A 7,153-nucleotide genomic window follows, 5' to 3' on the forward strand; every position below is an offset into this window, starting at 1 on the left:
TCGACTAATCCTCCTTCGGTGAAAAGACGTAGAGTGTTGTCACGTACCCACTTGGGCATGAAACACTCTAAGGGCCTGTTTGGATTCACGTATAGTATTGTATTGTATTGTATTTGGGTACTGTTCATGTATACATTGGATGGTTTTCAGAATACATCCAAATCAATCAGATACTAATTAATATTTGGATAGGAGGTATTGTCTGGCATAATATACAATATGTTATACAGATCAATGTTTGGATAGGACATATTATGTCTACGTATTGTACAATCTTAATTGGGTCAGGTGGCCTGTTTGACGTATAAAACTTTCTGATTTCTAACCCAGATGATTTTCACGTTGAAATGTACCAAATGAACGGTTCCGATCTTACATTGCATAGGTACCAGATATCTTATAATCGTACAAATTTCAAACTTTCATCCGCTGCCGAATACAGCACAATGAATACGAAGTATTGACAACAACAGAACCCACTGACAATACTCTACCGTTGGTTCAAAAATTTGGCTGGAGTTTGTATTCGCACGCATGGGATTCAACTCCTATTCACTCCAATCCAAACACGGTAAACGTCAAATCACAACTTCTAATACGATACAATACATCCCAAAATACGTATCCAAACAGGCCCTAAATCCCTCTAGTTCTAAACAAACTACTCCTAAAAATAGAAATTCAAAATCTAGAAAATCTGAAAAATGAAGAAGTTAGAAGGATATTACCAAAGAAGAATCTTTAAGTTAGATGCTATAAAATAGGGCTGAAAGTTGGGTGGGTTGGGTCGGGTTGGTGCTCAACCCTAACCCAACCCAAGGTTCCTATACCTCAACCTTAACCCAACCCAACCCAATCTTGGGTTGGGAATTCTAAACCCAAGCCCAACCCAAGCGGGTTCGGTCGAGTTGATCGGGTTGGTCGGGTATATACATGCTAATATTTTCGTTATTACATTAGTTTATTATATTTCAATATAGGATTTATTTTTTGTATCTATAATTATATTAATTATATATGTGATAATTCATTATAAAGAACTTCATTTTTTCCTTTAAAAACCAAGCTAAAATATAAGACAACTACTCCTTTAAAAGTCATGTAGCATAGCATGAAGTCTATTTGGGAGAGAGAAATCTGGCATATCTTGTTAGCTTGAGTCCTTACAAATGACGTGGACAAATGAGACTCGACATCACTAGTGTGCCTTCGACACAAACAATCCACACTCAATTATAATTTATAAGTAACTTATATATTGATCAGGTTCGGGTTGGGTCGGGCAACCCGAGACCTCAACTCGAGCCCAACCCAAGTTTTATCGGGTTGGTATTTGTATAGCCCAAGCTTAAGATCGGACCCGAAATATCCTGCCTGAGTCCAACCCACTGTCGGGTCGGTCATGGGTTGGTCAGGTTAAACCCACCCAACTTTCAGCCCTACTATAAAATAGCAAAAATTAGATTAGTATTAAAAAGTAGAGCAACTATAATATAGGAAATTCAAAACTAATCTAAAAAGAAACGAAAAATCAGTCATAATCCTAAACTAATTCTAAAACTAAAATAATTTAGAAAATAAAATGCAGTCCCCGGTAATGGTGCCAAAAACTTGTTCACTTGTACCCCAAGTGTAAGGTTGCGAAGTAGTAATAATCTCGGTGATTGAATATATTTGTGATTTTTTGATCTACATAAGAATTAGAACTAGTTGTAAACTAAATCTAAAATTTAAGAAGAATGTTGTAGTGAGATAAAACTATTAATGTAATGGAAAACTAGAGTGCCAAGGATCCACTTGTAGTTATCTTAATGCCATCTTAATTGATTTAACATGGATTACTCAATTGGAATCGAAGTTCTAATCTATCTAATCGAATGATAGAGCGGTTAAAACATCAGAAATTATTCAAAACATATTCCAAAACATTTATAGTAACAATCACAAATTAGAGAAGAGAGCATTCAGGAAGTTCCTAAGTATTCATCGTGCTCAGAATCAACGATAGATCAAAGTAAATTCAAAAATACCTCTTTATTAAACCATAAACTATAAAATATCCAACATGAATATCATAAAGCATAAATCAAAGTAAGAAAATACATTAAAATAAATTATAAGTTTTACTTAGTAGCTCTAGTTAAGAGATTAGTTAACCATAGACATGATTAAACTAAAAATCTTAAAATAAAACATGAAAAACTAACTAGAATGGTTGGATTGAAGAAGATGGAAGACTCCTTGAAGTTCTCTAACACCTTGCTCCACTTCTCCTATCCTAATTCATGCTTACAAGAGCTCAAAGGATCCCTTTATATATTTTTTGATCAGACTGACTTTGAAACTGCCTCAAATTTACACAGTTCATGCTTAGCAGTTCCAGATTTCTACACTTTGCAATCTTGAATTTCTTCCTTCTTCACTTGGTTTTCTTAGATTTCGGACTCTTGAAATATTCAATCCTGACCTTCAAAGATCCAATCCTCACTTTGGTAATTTTAAGCATCAATTTCATGCTTTTAGCATCCTTTTCATTTTAAGCTCTCAAAATCATATCGCAAGCTAAAACATGTATAAATAGATCAATTAACCATTATCATGTTCATAAACCCAAAGTATAACTAGGAAAAAATATACTATATTTCACACTGAACAAGTCGCTCTCTAGATAAATCTTGTCCAATTTCTCCTTCTCTATCACCACAAGAAGATAGGCCAGACCCGTCTAATCATCTGATTCCAAGAAGAGCTTCTCCTTAAAGAGGGTTTTTTGGGTTTTACCCCATCTCTCATACTTGGGTGTCTGTGGGCCCATGCTAGTCCACACATCCATGAAATCCAACGACCGTTGGCAACTGCGAATAAGGAAAACCCTAGCGTTGAGGTAACCCAGCTCCTCTTCTCGTACCTGCCGCACTCGACCCGACTAGGCCTTGTGATTGGGTCAAACACGGTCTGCGTTATTCCAGGCCAAATCCAAACTTGGATCAAGTCAGGCATCCTGGACTCGATACCGAGTTCCGGTCGAGCTCAAGTAAGATCTATTTCAAAATTGGGTCAAGTCGAGTCATCCCTAACTCGGTCCGACTCAACTCATTCCCAGCTCTACTCTGGTTTGATCAGCTATTGATATATTTACCAATTTGGATATTAGAGGGGGCAGTTCAGTCTTTTTAGAAAGTTCTTGAAGACGAATCGCACGCAAAAAACGTGGAGAGTAGAAGATGCGGGCGGCTCAACTTTGCCTCAAGTTCCACACTCCTCTCTCTCTTAAATAAACTACACCATGCTTCCAGTCTTACCACATGCATTCATCTCTCTCTCTATCTCTCTCTCTCTCTCTCTCTCTCTCTCTCTCTGAATTCACTTAAATTAAACTCGAAAGTCAGACATCCCATTCTTAGATTTCGCCGGAAAATGCAACCATGATCGTCTCGATGGCACCATCATAGGAATTCAATGGGCAAAGTGCAGTTCTTGGTCCTCGTCATCGTCATTAGATTTCATAATTTTCAACGGTGAGATGGACCAGACGTGGTGATCAGACGGTGGAGAAGGAAAATGGAACTGATGAAGATGTTATCTCAGAAGAAGATGGAAAATGATCACTCCTAGAAGAGCTTTCCATGGAAATCTAAAGCTTTGTTTTCTGAAAATCTGCCCATTTTTCATTTTCGCTGCGAAAAGTAAGACGTCCATTTCATAGAAATTGTTTCTTTGATGCAATTGCTTTCTTTACGTGGATTCCTTCTCCACGCATCCAAAAGCTCCCTAAAATTTCCATTTCAAAATGGGATTTTTATTGCAACATTCGTCAAAATTACGATTTTACCAAGTAATGCTTCCATTTGGGAGGGAAATTTTCTACTAGTAACATCAAGGCCGTTCAAATCTTTCATTTGGCATGCATGAAGGGCCATGGAAAAAATCACGTTGTTTTGCAACTCAGGTGGGCCTTGGTAAAAGTAAGGGTGGGTGTCCTCTCTCACTCTATTCCCTTTGATCTGGCCAGCCTAATTTGTAGATTGGGATGATTTTTGGGCCTCAGAGGTTTCATGAGGTGAATCATCTAATGAATGGATTGGATGTGGTGCATATATTGGGATGATTTCTCACGGAAGTTATTTACAAACGGGTACACAGAAGTCACTACCCTATTTTAAAAGTTCCCTGGGTGTGCTTCTTGAGGGAGGAATGGTATATATATATATATATATATATATATATATATATATATATATATATATATACACACACACTATCCTTTGCTTTTATTTTTCTTTTATTATTATTTTTGTTTTCCAAAAAGTGGAGTCGAGCATCGTGGGACCCTTTCCACAGGTTATGAACAAAAAAATCAGGTGGGCCTCACCATAAAAAACCTATGGGTGTTCTGTGGGCCTACCATGATGTATTTGTTTCATCCACTCCGTTCATCTATTTTTTTCATATCATTTTATGTTATGATCCAAAAAAAGAGGTAGATTTAAATCTTAAGTGGAGCACATCACAGAAAACAGTGTTGATTGAACACCTATCATTAAAAACTTCCTGATTCACGGAAGCTTTGGATCAAGCTAATATTTATTTATTTTTTCCTTCATCCAGGTCCGTATAACTTAACCAATAATTTTGATGTCAAAGAAACAATACAGGGGGCCCTAGGCAGTTTTTAATGGTGGACATTCATTCCCTACTGTTTTCCTGTGGTGTGGTCCACCTGAGATTTACATCCCTCATTTTTGAGATCTAAACCTAAAATGATCTGAAAAAAATGGATGGACAGCATGGATAAAACACATACATCATGGTGGGGCCCACAGTGCACCGACCACTATCCACCCGGCGCCTGGCAGCGTCACTGGCCAAATCGCATCCGTACTCATCCCATGAATGACAGAGTCACGTGTCGTCCACCTGATAATTGGATCGCCTGATTTAAGTTTGCACGAGCACCACGATGGGTTGCACCTGCTGGACTTTGATGTCTTATACACATCGTGAGGGCCCCACACTGCTTGACCACACCACTTGGAAAAAGAAAAAAAGAAAAAGAAAAAGAAAAAGAAAAGGACATTTCAATCACGTCACTCCTAAGATAATGTTTGGATTTATAAAAGTCAAGGCTGCTTTAGTGAAATCAGAATCATTGAGGAATTTTACAGCAAAAACCCAATATTCTGATTTCATCGGAAACTACCCAGCTAATTCGAAGTTGATACACTGGTAAGATTTCATGTAGACACCACGTGGGTCCCACAAAAGTAATGGCCATTTAGCCATTTTCAACCTCCAAAAAATCTATTTTCCTATATTTAAATTGGCTGAAGCACTCCATGCTAAAATCAGAATGTTTGTTGAATAAGGTCCCCACTCATTTTCTATGCATGTTATATGATATGATGATCGGTGGAGAGACTGTTTTTCTTTGTAAGTTCAATGCAGAAAGAGTACGAGTGGGACCCACCTTTTAAAATACAAGCCGTTAATTCAGTTGGCCATATTTGAGGAATTAGGTCATGTCCTAACATTCCCTCTAACCAGATTATTCTATATAGCCAGCCGATCGAAATGGCCAAATGACAAACAATGGTCCACAATCATTGGGTGCCAAATTGGGCAGTTGGGATTCTCTGATAAGGGTGAATTTTGGGAGTATCAGCACCATCCATCCGCAACAGACCTACTACATCTAATGGCTTGGCTCACACATGTACAATTAGCTGGGCAAAACAAAGCTCGATCCACCCATCTACATTTCCTTGTCTAATTACTTAAAAGATCCTCTCGATTCATCTTTCTCATTTGTTTATTTTCATTATATTTCAGGTTTCCAAGCATGTCACTGTTGGAGAAGAACCAAGAGACGGATCAAAAACATGGTAGGGACGCCGAATTGAGCATGAACTCGCCAGAGATACAGGCCTTTTTCAACTTGGTCGATCGAGAAGCCCACAGGTTCGCATTGCTGAATGGAAAGAATCAACTTCCGGAGATGCCCGTAATGGAAAACCGCATCGTTTGGCAACCTTCATTCATAATGGAAGATTTCAACATCCCTTGGAATGGAAATTCGAACGCATGTCGCACAGGAAAGTCAACAGATCCCATCCAACCATTAACAAATGATGGAGATGGAGGTTTGGGAGAAGGAAAGGAGGAGAGATTGAAGATGGGGTCAAAGAGGGAAAGAGATGCATTTGCGTTAGCTTCAAATGGGTCTCAAGAGAGAATGAAGAAAAAGACTCCTAGCAATGGTATTATATGTGATTTAAACAAGCCAGATGAGTCCTTGGATTTGTGGTCTTTGGTATAAGCAATGACATTTGAATAGTGTAGTGGTACATGACACTTGAATTTGAAAAAAAAATGGTCCTTACGTACATGACATGAAGATGTTGTAAGAAAGGATATTTGTCTAGATTGTAATATATATATATATATATATATATATATATATATATATATATATATATATATATATATATATATATATATATATATATAAGGGTTTTGGGGTTTTCATTTTTAGGTAATGAGAGATGGGTTTAGCACTGATTTAGTGAAATTGAACCTATTATTAGTGATATACCTTGTTAGGTGATGAGTGTTTTTACTACCTTTTTGTGTGTCCGCTTGCTAATCAAATGAGATGTGTTCATGCTTTCAAAAATTAGGGCATGTTAAGGTGCAACTTAAAAATGAGTTAATCTCATTTTAGTTAATATTAATAAGGTATTGTTTGGCATTGTTTTCGGAATTAGGTGTGCAGGCATGTGAATTGACATTGCGGCTTCAATTCAAACCAAACAACAATGACCCCAAGCGCCAAGATAGGCAGACATATAGTGTATGACTGTGATCTGATGAGATCGGTCACCTATTCAACCACTCACTTAATATATAAACAGGATTAGGCGATATTCATATGGTGGGGTTCGTCCTCTGACGATGGGTTGCATCTTTACCTTCCATACAAAAGGACTTTTTAATATAGATAAAATGTAATGAGGAAGGGATTCTTACAGTTGGCCTCGCAGAGAACAGCTGTGAAACACCTTTCCGATTGAGGAACTGAATCCAGTGTGCGAGCGTAGACCCAAATTACAACTAAAGATTATCAGCTAGTTGGTAAACGCTATGGATTACACTA

General features: G+C 37.6%; 1 long non-coding RNA gene across 1 annotated transcript; it reads left to right on the forward strand.

Moving 5' to 3' along the window:
* The first annotated feature begins 3,363 nt into the window (after positions 1–3,363).
* LOC131244764 (uncharacterized) lies at positions 3,364–6,760 on the forward strand. The gene is made up of 2 exons (XR_009170547.1): positions 3,364–3,686; positions 5,830–6,760. It is a non-coding gene; the product is annotated as an uncharacterized LOC131244764 (long non-coding RNA).
* Positions 6,761–7,153: the final 393 nt, after the last annotated feature.

Source organism: Magnolia sinica, chromosome 1 (genome assembly GCF_029962835.1).
Source record: "Magnolia sinica isolate HGM2019 chromosome 1, MsV1, whole genome shotgun sequence".
Taxonomy (NCBI): Eukaryota; Viridiplantae; Streptophyta; class Magnoliopsida; order Magnoliales; family Magnoliaceae; genus Magnolia; species Magnolia sinica.